Genomic DNA, 18,977 nt, shown 5'->3' on the forward strand with positions numbered 1-18,977 from the left:
TTTACCATATTTGATCATCAAAAAAAGTTAAGAATGCCTGAGGTTTTAAGAGATTCCTGAACCTTTTTTTCTAATAAAAGTGTGAAAAATAAACTTTTTAATGAACAAGAATTATCTTGGAGGTTTATGTGTATGTGAAACATTGTAACCCTTGTGCTATCTTAGATGACCCCACCCTTACATTGACGTGTTCTCCCTACCATGACAAAGGTGGATACAGGTGGAAAGATTTCATGTAATCCATGGACACCAGTGAAGATCACAAATCATTAAAGAAAAAAGGTTCAGCGCACTGCCTTGTGGGTCTAGATCAGTGTTTTTCAACCTTTTTTGAGCCACGGCACACTTAAACCTTGACAAAAATCCCGCGGCACACCAGCATCCAAAAAAAAACAAAAAGCAGAAATTCATGGTCTGTATTGATCGACAGCCCCCCCCCCCCCCCCCCCCCCCCCCCCCGCCCGCAATCTCACGTGCATTTTTGTGATAATTGTGGCCGGAAAAGCAGGAGGTTGCGGCTGTTTTTTCTAAGAGATGAAATGAAAGTTAAATTAGAAAATTTAGAAACTGTTTGTTTGTTGTGGTTTCAAGGCGTTTCTCAAGGACAACTCATTGTGCGCTGGGACACTGGCCCTTTAAGCCAATGCATCATGGGAGATGTAGTGAGAGAACTGCCGAAAACTTGCAGAAAGACTCGCGTCTCTGAGCTTCATTGTATTGTCCACTTGTTCCACGGTCTGACAACGGACTCTGTGGAAAGCTACACCGCTAAAGAAGAGCTTTAGCTGGTATTTTTGTTAGAACTGAGCGACTTTATCAGCAGAATTAAGAACAAGGAAGTGAAGACTTTAACCACTTCTGATTGGTCAGACTGATGACATGTGATTAAGCCTTCAAGAATGATTGGTGGAGACAGTTAAAGGGGCGGGACTTTTCCGCAAACTGTCATAGCTGCAGGTAAATCGCGGTAACATCATTCTTATCAAAATGTCTTTAATAGAATTAAATAAACCCAAAGAAAAAGTAATTTTAAGATCTTTTATATTCCTAACTACTCAGTGTTTTATCAGGCAGCCAGTTTGGATGAACAAAGAGCTGATTTCCTGGAGATGGGAAATGTTTTTAGATCAGTTAATGATTAATGAGGGCAATTTCCCACGGCACACTTGACCATCTCCCACGGCACACTAGTGTGCCGCGGCACACTGGTTGAAAAACACTGGTCTAGATGACCCAACTCCCAACGTTAAAGTGCCTAGGATGGCACAAGGGTTAAAGACCTATTCCAATGAAAATTGTGTTGTTTTTTTTTAAAAGGCCTAAATGATCTTATTCTTAAGCCTTTCAGATTAAACTATATAGATCTATATCTATCTATATATAAAGAATATTCTTTTAATTAAGAGTCATTTTCGCAGTTCATTTTCTTATTTGGAAGTAAGACGACTCGATCTCTGAGGCACGGCTTTCGCTCCTTGTTGGGACCGCCCATTTCATGACGTCAGCCTAGAGCCGGCCTTGTCTGTGTTTCGCCCACAAAAGCAAATGACATCCAAAATTTTGCAGAGAAGCATGTGCATATTGTACATATAAAGTGAAAGCATTTGGCCGATCACCGCTAGCTCCACGGAGAAAGTGTTTGTGTGTGTGTGTGTGTGTGTGTGTGTGTGTTAGCCTGGGGGCGGAGGTGGCAATGCAGACTGATTCCTGGGAGGGGCAGTTCTCACTGGTCTCTGTCAGCTCGTTAGAACCTGATCGTTTTTGTGGATTGGGTTGATGCTCAGAGAGCAGGTTTTTAGAGGAATACATAGAGATGCGTTGTTGGATCAAAATTTCAATTTAGGGTTGTTCAGAGTTATTAGTAATTAATCCAGGTAAAAGCTCAAAAAGTTAATTTTGCATGATCTTGGCCCTTTAACATGTTCTTGTGGCATTTTTCTCATGATGAGGGACATACAGTACAGACCAAATGTTTGGACACACCTTCTCATTCAAATGAATGGGGAGGTCTGTCCAAACTTTTGGTCTGTATATAAGGAAAATTAACCTAAAAATTGCATTTCCAAGCATTTTTTTTTATCATTCAAATCGTGTTGAATCAGGTGCAGATGAAAAATTGCTGTTGAAAACAGCCTGTAGCAGTATCTTAGGTTCTACAGTCAGAGGGGCCACAAGCTTTCTGCTCCGCTCCATTCTGATGCATCCACTTGTAGACGACTAGATCCCTTTTGGCTAAAAATGATATAACCAGACCGCTGGTAACACTTTTTTTTTACAATAGATCAAAAGATGATTGGAGAGGCATATTAAACTAATTAACTTACTAATCAATCTTAACATGTTAAACTAAGTAATTGTTTCACAACTCTATCCACCAATATTCTCTTTGCTCTCCTATGGGAGTTACTGATGCCAATTCTAAACGGATGATAATGTGTGTTAACTTTAAGTCTTTTAAGGGGTTAGTTGTTGTTTCTCTTTTGCTTTTAACTAACACTTTGGAACAATTGTATTAAGGGATCAGTGTTTTGAACTGATAAAACTTATATCTCTGTTTCTGGATATTGGCAGTATATCAATATAAATTTAGACAAATATACAGTTTTAAAAAAATGCTTTGCCGTTTTTGCCATTTAAACACTTTTTGCTCACAAGGTTCAATTTTGCAATTTAAAAATCAACAAAAAGTTCATTTAAAAGATTTCAATGGCTTTTTTTTAATTCTTATCAAAGGTTTATCTCTTTTAAACATTAGCTTGTTGGGTTGAACTCTGAGTTTCAACAGCCTCTAAGAGTGAGAGTGCTGACTGCACTCAGGAACATTTGCAAAACAACATTGAAGAGCTTGACACAGACTAACACCCACTCCCTGAGCTGAACTCTGGCCAAATCTGCAGTTAGTTTAAGGTTAGAAGAGTTAATGTTTAATACTTCTATAAAAGGTTTAACAACATGTGGAAATACCATCACAGTACCAAAGATTGTATCCTCATAAATACCAAGCATTACATCTAGGCTTAAAAGTTATAAAGAAAGATAAAATGTGTTTTACTGAGTTTAATGGTGGAAAAATAACAACAACAATCCAATTACTGTCTCTGAACAGCATAATAACACTAGTTGTAAAATGTATTTTTATATAAATGTGTTTTTGGTTGATATTTCTTTGTAAAGCCTTTTTTTTGTACGGTCACCACCTCTGGTTTGACCAAAGCCAGTAACCTTGGCTCCTGCTTGTGTTGAGCACTTAGGTGATGGGGCCAAAATGAGCCCCGCATAAGTGGAAAAGGTGATTAGATTAGAGTTAGACTGCACAAATACAAGACAATGCAATGTCGTCACACATGGTGAACTTTGTGTGCACTTGTGTCGGGGGGGGGTAATGCTGAAAAGAGTAAATTCCCCATCATTTATAGTAAACATATCTTTCCTGAAAGTAGCTGAATTACATTCAATGAAAGGAGACATAAATTTTATTAGACATTATTTTTTTTGATAACCTCACAATTAACCCGTGTTAAATGGATAATTGTAGTAATGGTGGGATATTACGTGAAAAGATCTGGTCTTTAGGGATATGTTATCGATTTACATTGTGATTGTGATAACAACTATTTCGGTAAAGAAGGCATTGGAAAGTACTTGGTATAGGAAACATAAAAAGTGCTGTTTTTTTAAATTCCTGGATGCTTTAATTTCCATTTTGAAAACACGAGTGACATTAATAACAGCAAAAAAGCACAACTATATATAAAACATATTCTTTTGTATTTTAGATTGGTAGAGATTAAATGACATTAACATGGACTGATTTCTATTTCAAAAAGATATTTCTCCTGTTTTTACCATTTGACCAAACTTCAGATTTTAGGTTCTTGTCTCTATTTAAGGGGTTGCAGGGTGGCATAGTGGTTAGCGTGCTCGCCTCACATTAGGAAGACATGCTTTAATTCCCAGCTGGAATTAAAAAGTATTTAAATATTTAAGCCCAGCCTGTGACAGACTGGCAAACTGTCCAGGGTGTACCCCGCCTTTGGCTTGGTGGGCTCCAGCAAACCTGTGACCGTGTATGGGACTGAGCAGATATAGACTAGGGATGGAAACAAAGTCCTGCTTAGCTGCAAATAATAAGATGTAGAGGTGTCCTTTAATAATGATGCCTTGATAAACACTAATGCTACATTCACACTGGCCTCGGCAACACGTGTTCAAGCAACCACTTCCTGTGAAAAGTCTATGTAAATGTGTGTACATGTGCGTTCGAGGCTTCAAAACTCTCACGTTCAAGTGTCGCTACGCAAGTTTTTTTAGTCTGTTTTTTTGTGCTCTACATACAAAACGAGTGGCCAGTGAACGTGCATTGATAGTTGAACCACTGAACTTTGACCAATCAGAGACTTGACGAGGAGGATGCTTTCTTCCCGCAAAGTGCGTTAATTCTGATATTGCACATATCGAAGTCCATTAACTTGCTTTTATACCACGGTCCGGGTGAATACTCGATTCTGATTGGCTGCTGGGTGTGCGTTAAAAAGTGATGACAGCACGCCCCAAAAAGAAGTTTCGGTCACCTATCTTCAAATCTTCTGTATCACTGCGCCGGGTTCTTTAAAATAACCTTTAGCTTCATTATCTGGACAAAAACAACCGGTAAGAGGGGAAATTTCTCTCTGAACTGATGCTTTATTTAATCCATCAGGACGATCAGCATATATATATATATCGCTTTATATCACTGAAATCTTGACTGTAGTTATAGAGTTAGATAAGATAATTCTTCTCTAGGAGTTCTGGTAAATCGCCAGTTCGTCCTGGGGGAGGATCCCTCCTTCATGTGGGCACCCCTGAGGTTTCTTCATTTTTTCCAGAATCCATTTTTTTAGGAGTTTTTCCTTACTGCGATTTTATTTTTACTTTTATGTTTTACTTTTTCAATTTCCGATACGAAGACTGTTATTTTTTTCAGTTTGGATTGCTTTTTTCACAAAAAGCGGACTATTTGTTATGTGGAGCGGCGTGTTGTCACAGTAACGTGACAACACGCCGCTCCAACCTCCGATCTCGACTGCAGCAAAGGAAGGCAATATATACGCTGGTCACCACGATAGGTTATATAGAGCATCAGTTCAGAGAGAAAGTTCACCTCTTACCGCTTGTTTTTGTCCAGATGATGAAGCAAAAGTTTGTTTTAAAGAAGCCAGCGCATATAGAACATTAAAGCTATGTGACCGGAACTTTTTTTTGGCCGTGCGTTATAACTTTTGGAGTGGCATATTAAACACAAACATTAAAAAAAAAAAATGACCCAGACATGTTAACTTCAACAGTCTTTTACCCTCTAGCCACTATAGAGCTTTCTAAGAAAGTTTGAACAGATTACTCATGTTGTACTTACAGCCCCCAGAATTTCAGCTGGATAAGAGGGGGCTGTGCTACTTGTTCAACTGGTAAACCCAGAAAAGATTACAAGAAGTGAGGTGGATCATATTTGCCTTTTAACAAAGAGTCTTCAAGATAAGTTTCATTTTTGATTTTCTTTCATGCCTACATACCAACCTCAACATGTCTTCAAGCACTCACACACTGACTTGTTGAAAGACAGTTTTCTAGGATCCCCTCAATACATAGACAATCCAATCACATAGTGGGTGTTTCTGATGAAGATGGCTCTCGTGGGACAGCCCCGCACTTTTTTGAAACACACAAAACTGACTTCATGAAGTTCAGCGGGGGCTGTTATGGGGAGATCCAGAGTTGGGTGGAGGGGTTGTTTTGGTGACAAAAAATCAAGTCGTCCTTCCTCCTCCACATACATTTTGTTCTGTCATATCTCTGTTGGTAAATGACAATATGACTTATTTAGTTCCTCTGGCAGAATTTCCCTGTGTTAATGGGACAGGTGTTGTCATGAATACAGGAAGCAATAAAATAACCCAAAAGTTTCAGACAGGAAACCTTTAAACACACGTAGACATATTTTTATTTAAGTTGATTGATCATAAATATATTTTCCTTGTACACATGTCATACTGTATGTTTTGATAGTTTAATTTTAAAGTTCAAGGCCAGTAAAGTGATTTTAATGTGGATTTTTTTTAATGCTGTCACTTTATTTTTACTACTTTTACCATCAAATGACCACCATTCCTGCTATTGTTCTCTATAGAATCACAAATAATCTGAATGAAATAAGTGGCACATGTGTCAGCCAATGTAATGGTTGGCTATTCCTTCTTTGCCCACAGCATCATTCAAATAATTTGTTTGTATAAAGAATTAAAATGTTGTATTGATGTTTCAATGTTGGTTGCTGCTTCAATGTGTTACCATCTATTTTCATTACTTGTAATGGTCTTCACAGCCAGCTAGGAACTGGGTACAGACGAGCATTGTTCATTCAATTTAATAAAAAACATAAACTGTCATCAGATCAAATACATAACTTTAAATAAAATAAAATAAAACTAAATGTGAATTGCTTTTATGAAAGTAAAATTAGTTTAAAGCAGAAATTGGATCTTTCTCTCTGTTGAAATGGATAACTTCCACTTCCAGATTCCACTTTTTTTTCATGTCATAAATATTTCTGTGAAGAATCTCATTCATCCGGATTGATTCATCGTAGTAGTAGGTTGAAAAATTATCATCTGGACTAACCAAATCCAGATGACAATTTTTAAACCTATTACTGTGTTATGAATATTATAAATTGATCCGTTTCAAACAATAAAATTACTGTACATAAAGGGGCATTGTGCTAAATTCCCACAATCACAGCTAGAGGCAGAGTCAGACAGGGTTGGGTCTAGAATGATCAGTTGACAGAAAAATCATTCATCATGGTTTCGGCACAAGAGGCACACAGAGGCCAAATTTCATGCTGCAGCACACATTATTCTTTAACTATTTTGGCTGTGGCACCGGACAGCCTGAAATATGGCACAGCAATCCTATTATCACAGCTCACTGAGTTTGCCTCCATTCAGTCAGTCAAGGGTTTTTCCCTCATTCCTCTTGGATTAGATTAAGTTTGTTTTATCTCTGTGTATTTCATTCAGGATGCCTGGGGGCTAACTTGCAGACAGTATGGTGTGTACACTTCAGAAGGTCATGTTTGAAACTGTTACTTCAAGTAATTTCTTCTCTGTCTAATACCTTAAACTCATGCCTGAAGTACCACTGTCTAATGTTTTCCATTGATATAGAAAGTTTTGATTTTTCTTTATTCTTTTTGCAGGAATGTTAAATTGGAAATGAAACATTCACACTAACTTAGAAATGAATAACTAAACTCTAACTATAAATGTTAGTGTAACTGTAGCTTTTCATCTGAGCTGAACTTTGTGTGTCAGATGATCCACAGTGTGGGATTTCCCCCTTTATCGGTCAGCGCCAGGCATGTCTGGAACTTCACTTAAAGCTAATATTTGTTTGGGTTTTTAGGAAGCTGAAAGAGAATTGGTGAAAGACAAAAGAGGAAGAAATACATGAAAAAAGGCAATGTGAGTGAGTTTCACAAAAAAAAAAAAAACATTCAATCTTTTTTTTCATGTTTGCATTCTCAACACAGAAAGATTATATCTCTTCCCAGTTGTGGTTTCACACAAAGTCTTGACTTTAATTTAGAAGCTCATAAAGCCTCTCTGGGGGTTTTCAAACAGCCCCCCACACAGGATAGAGCACAAAGTGACCCATTGAGATGTGTGAGAAGACCCAGGGTGCCTGGTCCTACAACAAGCTGTTATTCTACAACAGATGGACTGAGGCTTAGACATGGTTGGAGTAGGAGGCTTTTCACTGTATCAGTTGTCACACAAGCAGTCTTTAGGAATTCGGGGTAGAAAGAAAAGTCAATTGCAGCAGTGTGTCTAACAAAAAAAGTTTACAGTGAAATGAAAAAAAACAAAAAAACAGAATCAGACTTAAATTGAATCTTTCTGACTTGGCAAATTTATAATACACACAAGAATGAGCATTTCAGAGTGAGTAGAATTCATTTCTTTTTTACTTTTTTAGTTGTTTTCTGTTCCAAAATCCAAAAAACCCTTTTGTCAAGTTTGGGGATCCAGCATGTCCTCCTCATATGATCATGCCGCCTGATTATCACGTGTGCAGCTTTTCACCGACGAATAACGTGATGTTTTTGGATCATTTTCCTCCTGCCGACTTCTGCTGGATTAAGCGTGACTGTGACAAAGCAACGTGATGAAACAACATCAACACAGTAAACGTTGTCTGAGTTTCCATGGCAGCGGTTCAATCCTCTGCTGCCAAGCTCTCATGTCAGCAGTTTCATCTCCATGGCTCTTGATAAAAGTCTATTTAGCAGATGATAAAATTTGTGATGATGCTGAAAGATATAATTGAAAAGCTTCTGAGGGAACAATCAGACTGAATCAGCTTTTTGTCTCAAGGATAAAATGTTTAGCATAAACAGCTTGTTTGATGTCAGCAGCCATTTTGGTTGTGGTTGGGTTGATTTCTCCTTTTTTTATGGAAGTGAAATACAAGGTAATGTTAAACCATTATCAAATTTCAATGTATAGCCAGGATTTCTTCATAGTTTGCTTCCCTGTAAGTCATGTGAGTGGTAAACCTTAGTGGTTTGTAATAATTTGCATCCATCAATGGCTAAATTTAGCATGCGTTGTTGAACACGTTTTACAATATTTATTTGTATTTTACTTTGAAATCATGAAACACATTCTTCAGTTATGCACAGCAAAATCCTTCTGTTTGTTCATTGTGCATCGTACGAAATATCACTGTGCTGGATCTCTTATTGATGATGTTTTTGAACAGCTTTAGCCACTTTTTCAGCACTTACACCATGAAATCCGTTCCAAAAAACCTACTCTGGAGCCTCGATGCATCCTCTGCATGTCTGTCTACTGACCATCTGTTACAGAGTGCTGCATGGTTCTGTCTAGTCAGCAGACTTTTCCTACCAAAGACATTAATGGATTAACAGTCTCCCACACAAGCTGTCACCACATAATTCACTGGTGTGGACAAACTGCTGCTAAAAGAATGAAGACCATCCTCTCTTTTTGTACACGAACAAAGAAAAATAAACTACAGAAGGACCAATGTTACTAGAGACTGCCTGATTTTTTTTAACTCCATGTTACCATAAGGTGGACTGTGTTCGGCCTACAGGGATGTGTGCATAAATGCTGGAAAGTTTCCTCTAATGTTCTATTCTGGCTTTCTTTGTGGTTGTATGTAGTAGTTATGTTAGATTTTATGACCCTATCATTTTTTCTTTAATTATATCATAGATTAATAATTCTTAAACCCTGTCTTTGTTCCATTAAGCCACGACCTCTAGTTCTACAGTAGGCTTGCAGCTAAGTGTGAAGCAGCTAGGTTGAGATTTAGCACTAAGGCCATGGTTCTCATAGGTGGAATGCTGCATCCAGGTCAGGAGGGAACGAATTTTCCATGTGGAGGAGTTGAAGTGGGTGTTCTGTTAAGGATGACAATAAATGGATCTAGGCGCTGTCTGTGGTAATAGAGAACGTTTACCAGGAAGAGATTGTTGAGTCTGAGAACAAAGCTCTTAAACCTTGTTTCCACTAAGCGGTACGGTACGGTTTGGTCCAGTCCTGTTTAGAATGGTCCAGGCAACTCAGGTGAGTGTTTCCACTCTGACTTGGACCATCACGGAGCATTTGGGGTGAAGCTAACAACAACAACAATGGTGGTCATCCAGCAACTCATTTGTTTCTGCTTGGCTTTTGGTACAATGTATATATAAAGCACTTAATGTTGTCTGAGAGAGGATTGCGGGCGGCAAAGAGGAATAATGCCACTTTCTTGGTGCTTTTTTTTTTTTTTTTTCGTAATGACGTTGAGCCAATCAACGGGTGTCAACATAGCTCCGCTGTAACATGTCGGTTCCATTTTTCTATGGATCTACAATCAACAGGGTCCCAAAAATGGTACAGTTAAGTCCGACTTAATGGGTCCTCTTTAAATGGAAACGCTCAAAATGCTGTACTGGACTGGAGCGGACTATACCAGTCAAACAAAATGAGACTTTAGGGCACTGGTTGATATATGTTCCTGCCCTCATCTACCACCATGGGCTGTAGATTGAATGGTTAAGTTCATTGGATCTATCCAATAGAAAGGGGGTTCCATCTCAGGTTAGCTAAAAAGAAAAAACAGGATGCAAGCTATTTGAAGAAAAAAAAAAAAAAAGGTCCGAACAGAGCTGCCATACCTCCACACAAAGAAGAGCCAGTTGAAGTGGTTGGAACACCTGGCAAGAATGGCTTTCAATCGGCCTTCCAGTTAATATTACAGGCATGTCTGACCAACAGAATGAGCCATGACAAGCTGGAGATGTTTTTTAACTGGCTTGGGTCTGCTTCTGTATTTGTTCTTGCAATAGCTGGAAGAAATGGCCTTAGAAGAAAGGTATGAGTTTCCTTACAAATACCTCTGCTCTAACCAAACAAAACCTAGATAAGGTTATAAGGGGCAAAAAAATTACTATTTTGTTGAAGTTTAAATTACACCCTTGCAACCCAAACTAGTTGAATTTAAGGCCACTGCAGATGTCAAATAATTTTCATTATTCAAAGTAGAACTTTTTTAAAGTTTTATTGTTTTTGCATTTACAAATGAACGTGTATTTTTAACTAAACAAAATTAAACTAGTGTGCTTCAAAATCTTCCACATCCATGCCAGTGACGCAAAATAAAATCATACTTCCTGGCAGATATTTGCATAGAAAACGTACACACAGTTCTTATTTACATCTTGCACAGTCACCTCATGGTGGTGCACCACCGCAGTGCATACATTAAGAGTTAGCTGAAAGGTTAGAAGCTGTCGATGACTTCCAACATGACATCTGACACTTTCTCCAGTGTAAAAAGTCGAAAACTCATCTTAGTTGGAACATTCAAAAGCCACACCTGCACCTGTAAAATGTTGCTTTTGCAACAGAAATAAAACTGCAACTAACAGCCTTTGATCTGCTTGAGCACAGGAAAAAAATGCACTCATTTTACCACAGAGCTGTTTTTATTTTCTTCAGCCTCAAAGGTTTGTTGTTGCGTGGGCACCACATCTGGCTTCATTGACACTTGAAAAACAGGAAGAAGTGTGAATATTTTTTGCGTGTGTTTACACCACAGGATGCTAGATACTCATTGCGATCTTTCCACACACTTCAGCCCATGCACTGTAGACCCCCTGACTTTTCAAATCTATAAATGGCTGTGGTTCCACATGTTATTGTGAGCTCACTAACGGCTAAAAAGTGAGTTTCTACAACGAGTACAACCATGCGTTCAATCATGCTCAGATGACTGAAAGACTGTCACCAGTTCTGAGTTGGTTTCTAGTGAAAGCCATCTGGACTGCTATGAGGTCCCAAGCAGTGTTGGTGGCCTAAAACTGTAACCAAACTACTCAACAATTATAGTACGACCGTTAATTCAAAGTCAAATTTAAAGTTTTCGTTGAATTCTATCTTGAATTTCCATAATGTGGGGGAACAAATTAAAATAGATTCTTAAATTACCATAGCTGGAAAATTACTGACCCGTGGGTTGTTTGGTGTCTTTAAAATGCCAGCATTCATTGAAATGTACAAGATCCCCGTGGTCAAGCATGAACACATCTTAACCCCTTGATGCCTGACTTATTTTCCAATAAGTCAAAGTGTATGCTAAATTAAGTGGAGTCCTGGATTACATGGTAAATTGTGAATAAGCAGCATACTGAAGGAAGGGGTTAATGCAAACTTGGAGTCAGTCTCATTCACATACTGCACATTGCTGGACTTTTAGACACAAGAATTAACAACAAATGTGCTTCCTGAACTACTAGCTAAATGTGTGTTGGCATCAGCTCAATCTAATGCGGGGCCTGCACAGTGACACAGTGGTTAGCGCCCTTACCCCACAGCCAAAAAAACAAAACAAAGCACACTTCATGGTTTCAGTAGTAACTCTATCAGGGTTGTCAAATTCCAGGCCTCCAGGGCCGGTGTCCTACATGTTTTCCAGTCAACCTGCCATTGAAGCTCCTAAATGGCTAAACACACCTGATCCAGGTGATCAGCAGCAGATAACAAAATGCAGGACTGCTTGTGGTTCCCAGAATTTCTAAAAGTACAGTTGGAGGTAGAGCCTTTAGCCACCAAGCCTGTTTTATGGAATAAGCTCCCTGCTCATAGAAGAGAGGCTGACACGGTTTCTACTTTCAAAGTTAGGATCAAAACATTTCTCTTTGGACAGGCTCATTATCAGGCTAGCTAGTAATTACAGAATATTTAACTTACTTTTAAGATGTTTGAATTAAACTTAACAATAACAATTAGTTGTTAGTAGGCTGCTAGAAGTTTGAAGCTGGGTGAAGTATGGTGTACTGGGGTTCTGTCTTCTACTCTCACCTAGTCCTCCTCTCCTCTATTCTTGATAATGTTTTTATCATTTAATTCTCCATGCCTCTATTGGATGCAGTGCAATTTATGCATTGTCCCGCTTTCCCACTCCCCACTAGAGGGGAGTGATTCCAGATTCCATTTGGCTTGTCTGTGCCCCTGTACCTGACCATGTACCTTGTCTCTGGCTTGTTTCTGCTCCTGCTCCTACACCTGGCTGTGGAATTCTGCCTCTGGCTCATCTCGTGCCCCCAGCTCTCCCCCAACTCCATCTGGATGAAGCCCATCTGCTGAACTATCTAAACATGTAGTTATAGAGTTAGATTAGCTAATTCTTCTCTAGGAGTTCTGGTACATCGCCTGTCCGTCCTGGGGGAGGATCCCTCCTTCATGTGGGCACCCCTGAGGTTTCTTCTTTTTTTTCCCCGGAATCCGTTTTTTTTATGAGTTTTTCCTCACCAAAAAGGAGTATGTAAGGGCAGAGATGCCCAGTTTTAGTAGAATTTACCTATTGAATTCTATGACTTTATGATCCTTAGGATTTTATGTTTACTATAAAATTGATGCCCATTGAGATGACTATGGTAATAATATTGGGCTATACAAATAAAATTGAATTGAACTGAGTCAGATAAGGCAGGGCTTCTGGAAAAATGGTAAATAGTAAATGGCGTATACTTATATAGCGCCTTTCGTCCTACAAGGACAAAGCGCTTTACAGTCACAGACCCATTCACCCAGTCACACACATATTCACTCACACATTCACACACTGGTGGCGGCTCCGCTGCCAAACACAGGCGCCCGCCTACCACCAGAGGCAGGAGGCCGGCCCTCGAAGCCTGGATTTGGACACCCTTGCGTCTAAATTGTGTACTTGGGAGTGATTGTGTGCCCTGCTCCAGACTTGCAACCTGGCCATGATGTGCCGCCCCCTTCACCCAGCAGTGGCCGGGACAACTCAAGCAAAACCCCATGACCCCAAAAGGGATTTAGTGGTTTTAGAAAATGGATGGATCTATCTAATATAAAGAACCTTTCTTTACTAAGTATGTGTGGTAAAAGACGGCTTTAAATTATAAACAATTTTCTTCATACATAGCAGACTAGCATGAAGATTTTTTCTTAGCAGCTGGATCTTTTGAGGATCCAATGAGCTGAAGTTTGTGATGAAGAACAGAGACATCAAATGTCTGACCTTACTTGTACCACATAGGTATGTCTGGTATTTTATTCAAGCTTTTTCTATAAAAAACATCCCACACAATTCATTTTAACAAGTTAGATTACCACAGCGCGCCTCCAAGAAGCCAAAAAACAGCTGTTTAGGATTTATTAGAGTATTGCCTATTTCAAAAGTGGGATTTTAAGTGAGGAAAAAATATATTCACCTTTAAAAAACTGTGTCAAAAAGCAATTAGAGTAAAAGATCAATGTGGCATATAAATGTCTAAAACTAAATAATTGATTTGGATGTGCAAAGTCTGAGCACAAAACCATGGGAAAGAAAAAACTTCAATGTACCAGAAATGGCAGTTCCTGGGAGGAAATAGGTTCTAGCTCAGCAACCCCACTGATGCATAAAACCCGCCTAGACACACTCACATGGGTTTTGGCTGGAATTCATGAGGAAAGAGCATTGCAATGGCCCACACACTCCTGAGAAAACACAAGTTACTAATTAGGTAAATTGTCCCACAGCAGTCTGGCTGAATTCCTCCTCTGCTCTCATCTGTCTCCAGATGTTTGAAATCCTTCAGATTTACTGGTAGCGCTGTTTCATGTTCTGTCATCACAGCAGGCCATGTTGCGGCTGATGATCAATGTTAATATTGGGCCAAGCTGTGGAACAAAAGAACACACAATGAAGAACCATGGTACAAACCCTCATAAAAAATAGTTTTTTGGAGACTTTTTAAGTTTTATTAAATTTGGTCTTTAGGACGTTCTAACTAAAGTCTCAAAAAAATGGTTTATTGAATTAAAAAGGTTTGTTTCGAACAATAAGCAATCTTGATCACAGTTAGTTTTTCTGAATACCAAAATGAAATGTTATAGTGTCGAGTAAATATTTGTTTGGTCATAGAGCAGTAGATATAATTTTCTTTTTTTGCTTTTAATGAAGAACAGAAGGAGACTTGTAAGAGGAAACGTACATTTCCTGTTGAACTGGTGTGTGACATGCATGCACTTTGTACAAGAGCACGACACTGGGAAATGAAAGATCCTTCACGACGGGTGAAACCGCTGCCAAAACGCATACACACATCACAGACAGACAGAAAACGATGCGGTCAAGGGTCAGTAAAACAGTTACAGAGGAAGGGAATGGACATCATAGCCACCCACTTCCCCTTGCCTCACATTTCCTCCTTCAAAGAGTTTATGGATTGCAGCAGTAGATCTCCCACATTTAGTGAGTGGGGGGTGGGGGCACGTGGCCCTGATGGGGAACATCATTACTTTAACCCATAAGAGCCCATGGTGACATTAGTGTATAAAAATATCAGAAATGGATTCTGTGGTCCACTTAGTTTGTGGTAAAATATACATAATTTTATTTTTAATGGGTTTTTATGGGTTAACTCCCCCCACCCCCCCCACCCCAACAGTGTGGTTTGTTTTTAAAGACACAAAAGCTGCGAAAAAACTATACATATCTTACATGTCAAACATGTTTAATTTATCTTAAGTTATACCATGGTCTGGTTGAATACTCGATTCTGATTGGCTGCTGGGTATGCATTGAAACCTGATAACCGCACGGTGAAAAAAGAAGTTCGGTCAGCTAGCTTAAATGATTTGTATCACTGCGCCGGCTTCTTTAAAACAACCTTTTGCTTCATCATCTGGACAAAAACAAGTGGTAAGAGATGAACTTTCTCTCTGAACTGATACTTTATTCAACCCATCGGGACGATCAGCATATATATATCGCCGAATCCTGACTGCAGCGGTGGTGCTGCGCGCCGCATCACGTAACATATAGTCCGCTTTTTGTGAAAAAAGCGATCCAAATCGGAAAAAAAAACAAGAATTAAGGACTAAAACCTGGTTAATATGTATTGCTTTTGTAACTGAGCATGGTATAAGCGGGTTAATGGCCTTCGAAGTGTGCGTTTATTACTTTTTAACGCACTTTGCGGAAGCAACCGTCCGATGCGAAGGCTTCCAGGGCGTGCGTTAAAAAGTAATAACCGCACACTTCGTCGGCCATTAACCCTTATATAACTGCTGCCCATATCCCATCTAAGGAAAAAATTGCTTACATAAAAAAAGGTAGCCTAAAAATTGGAAATGATCTCAAATCTTAGGAAAGAAATCCCAATAAAGTAGTAAAATGATCTGTTCACGCCGCAAATTTTACTTATAAGAAATCGAGTAATATATCAAAACCTAGAAGTTCAACACAAGCATTCAAAAATTAAAATTAATCCATAACACAGGTATAATCGGGGTGGGATTATATAAATTATTTTCCTCCCAAGGAAAAATTTAAACTCAGTTTGACAAACTCTCTATTTAATAAATGTGTATGTACTATATGTATAAATACAACTAAGTAATTACAATGACATCATTTACATGAGTTTGTGGATAGAATATATATGATTAATATCTTCTTTTACTCCAAGGTTTTTACTCACAATTAATCATCCAAAATGTCTATACGTAGATATATTAAGCTTTGGATGATTTTGTTCGTCTTCTTTAGTATTTTCTGGTTTGACTGCTTGAAATATGCCAATTCCACTGTTTTAACAACTTTTGGCATGTTCTTTGTTTTCTTTGCTTGGATTTATTTGGTTTTTGCAGGAATCATTTTCCTTTTGTGAATTACTCTAAATCGGATCGTCTAATGTCTAAGGTTCACAGGAAAATAGAAATTTACTGGTTAACTCCCAAACTCTTAGGAAAAAGATTAACAATTTATTTCTAAATTTCACGATCAAATTTTTATGTAAAAAAACAAAAAAAACACAGACAACAAGACTAGGTTTATTTTAAATAATTGAAGACATTTGATCTCCTTTCCAAAAGGCTGTACCTATTAATATTTATAAATTCAAAGTGGGACCCTGGCAGAGCAATTTGCCCACATTAAAGTCACATTCTCTGTCCACCACATTGCAGAATTCCTTACAATGACAGAGTGACCTCTCAATATAAGGGAAACCCCATTTTTCAGCAATGTTTACTATTAAACGAGTTGTAAATTCTGGCCCACCGGGCTGGTTTGAACAAAGTCATTGGGTGAATTCATTTTAAAAAAGTGGTTTAAACTGATTCCAACAGGAGGAAAACAAGATGACTTTGCCAAAGCAGCAGAGTGAGAAAGCAGTCACATTGCTGAGGTAAGTCTGGCAAAAGGCCAGAGCGGTGCAGCACAGTGAGTGCAGTGTAATCTGCTGAGGAAATGATCTAATGCTGAAATAGCTGTAAAGAGCTTACTGGTAGAGTATTTGTTTGTGTTCTAATTTACAAGGACCCAGAAATCCCATTAAAATGAAAAGATATAGACACGTTAGATAAGAAGGACTCCGTTCAAAAACATCGGGCAGATTTACAACTGAATGCAATTGATTTTAGAATGACTTATCTATGCTGCATGTATATCCTTTTTTTTTGTATATCAACTGGTTGGCAGCTGCTGTAGCCTGAAGCATCATCGTCCATAAATATTCTTTTTTAATAGAAACATGAAGTTTTTATCACTGTTTTCAATGTTTTATTCAACTAAACTTTGAGAGTAAACATTTAGCTTCCTTTTACATTTTTAACAAAAATTTGTTTCCTCTGGTACAATCAGCTGGCTATTTCCTCATGTTTCACATCTGTATTAGATTTAATGTGATCCTCTGATTTTTGTGGGATTAGAACCAACACATTGTTTCATTGAGTTTACTCTCGTGGGAAAAAAAATGCAATGAGGTTGAAGAATTAGGATCAAGTTATGAAAGCTTTTTAGGAAGAATTGCCACAAGCCAAGTAGATTTGTATAACCTGCTTTATTACGTGTCAGTTTTAAGAAACCCGGAACAACTTTTGAAAATCCACTCCAAACTATATGATTTGCTACTTTTGTGTCATCACAGAGTGACATCTTTATAAATACCAATCAAGTTTCTTATTTTTTCGTCACTACCCATATCTTAAGAGAACACTGAATTCTCAACCTATGAGAAACAAAACGCAGAACTCTCAGCACAGTTTGATACTGGTTTATTTTGAATTATGTCAAAGGAAAAGCTTGGAGACCTTAAATCTTTTCACTGCGATTTGTCAACCGTTGGTCACAAAGGTTTCAGAAATACTTTTGGTTTATAAGATCAATCTTTTTCAGGGAAGGAAGCATTTCACATTTCACTTTTTAGATCTTTTACCTTAAATTGTCCATATTTTATGCAAAACTCTGTCTAAAGCTGATGCTATTCTAATAATAACTTTTTCCCAAAATGAGAAGATACATTTGCTAAAAAATATATATCTATCTCTAACCTTTTAACAGATCTTTAAACAGTGTGTTGAGTTTTTGTGGAGTTGAAGCTTTCTTATCTTCCTGACTGAAAACAGTGTTCAGTTTTGCGGCGCTTCAAGGGTAGATGTATTAACCTGAGTGTATTTGCCTTGCAGTGCTTTGTAGTTAAAACGTTCACAGAGAACACTGTGTGGACAATCTGGTTTGTTTATATGTACTTTGTCCTTTCCTAAACTCAATGTTAAGCTCATCTGTAAATGTGTAATCATATTTAAACATTCATATATCAATGTTTTTACATCCTTCACATAAAAGTCATTCATAATAACTTTACACAGAAAGATTATTTTAAGCTTTTTAAATGTACTTGTTTTTAATCCCTAAACAAAATGCGGTAATTGTACAAATGGCTGGTTTGTGAACTCTTATAGTAGCAGCAGATAAGACAGCATACCTGTAAAGTAAGTACGCCTTTTTCTTCAGCTGATAAAATCACATACTTTATAAGCTTTAGCAGTGATGTCAAACCATCATTACTGCTTCCTTATTCCAAGATCTGAGGTGTTACTTCAGGCAAGTTTAGAAAACTAATGCTCCCAGACCAAATAATTATTTTCAACTATTTTATGGGGGGAAAAAACTATAGTTTATTTAAAGATTTGCCATGTGCACCAATGTCTTCTTTCATATTTGCAACCTTTATTTTTATATACTTGCATAGTAAGAGCTTCTTTTTCTAAAGAAGCATGATTTGTTTGCTTTCCTAAATCTGTGATTGGGGCCTTTTTACTGCAGAAATCAATGTTTTCATAAAGCTATTCTAAAGGACTACTTTTGCTTTACATTTCATATTTCATTTTTTTCTGTCATGAATATTGTTCAAAAACATGTTTATAGTCAGTTGTATTTTTGAAATTGATACCTTTATTATAAAGGCGGCACATTTTGAACAATACTGAGACTACAATACCCAAGGGGCATTTAGGCAATTTCTTATGATTTGTCTTGTATGTGTTTGCAGTTCTGAAGAAAGCTTTTGAAATCAAATTGACAATACATGACATTGTCCTCTACAGTCTGTATTATTATTTTTT

Source organism: Oryzias latipes, chromosome 17, assembly GCF_053564925.1.
Source record: "Oryzias latipes strain Hd-rR chromosome 17, Olatipes_Hd-rR_3.1".
In the NCBI taxonomy this organism is placed as follows: Eukaryota; Metazoa; Chordata; class Actinopteri; order Beloniformes; family Adrianichthyidae; genus Oryzias; species Oryzias latipes.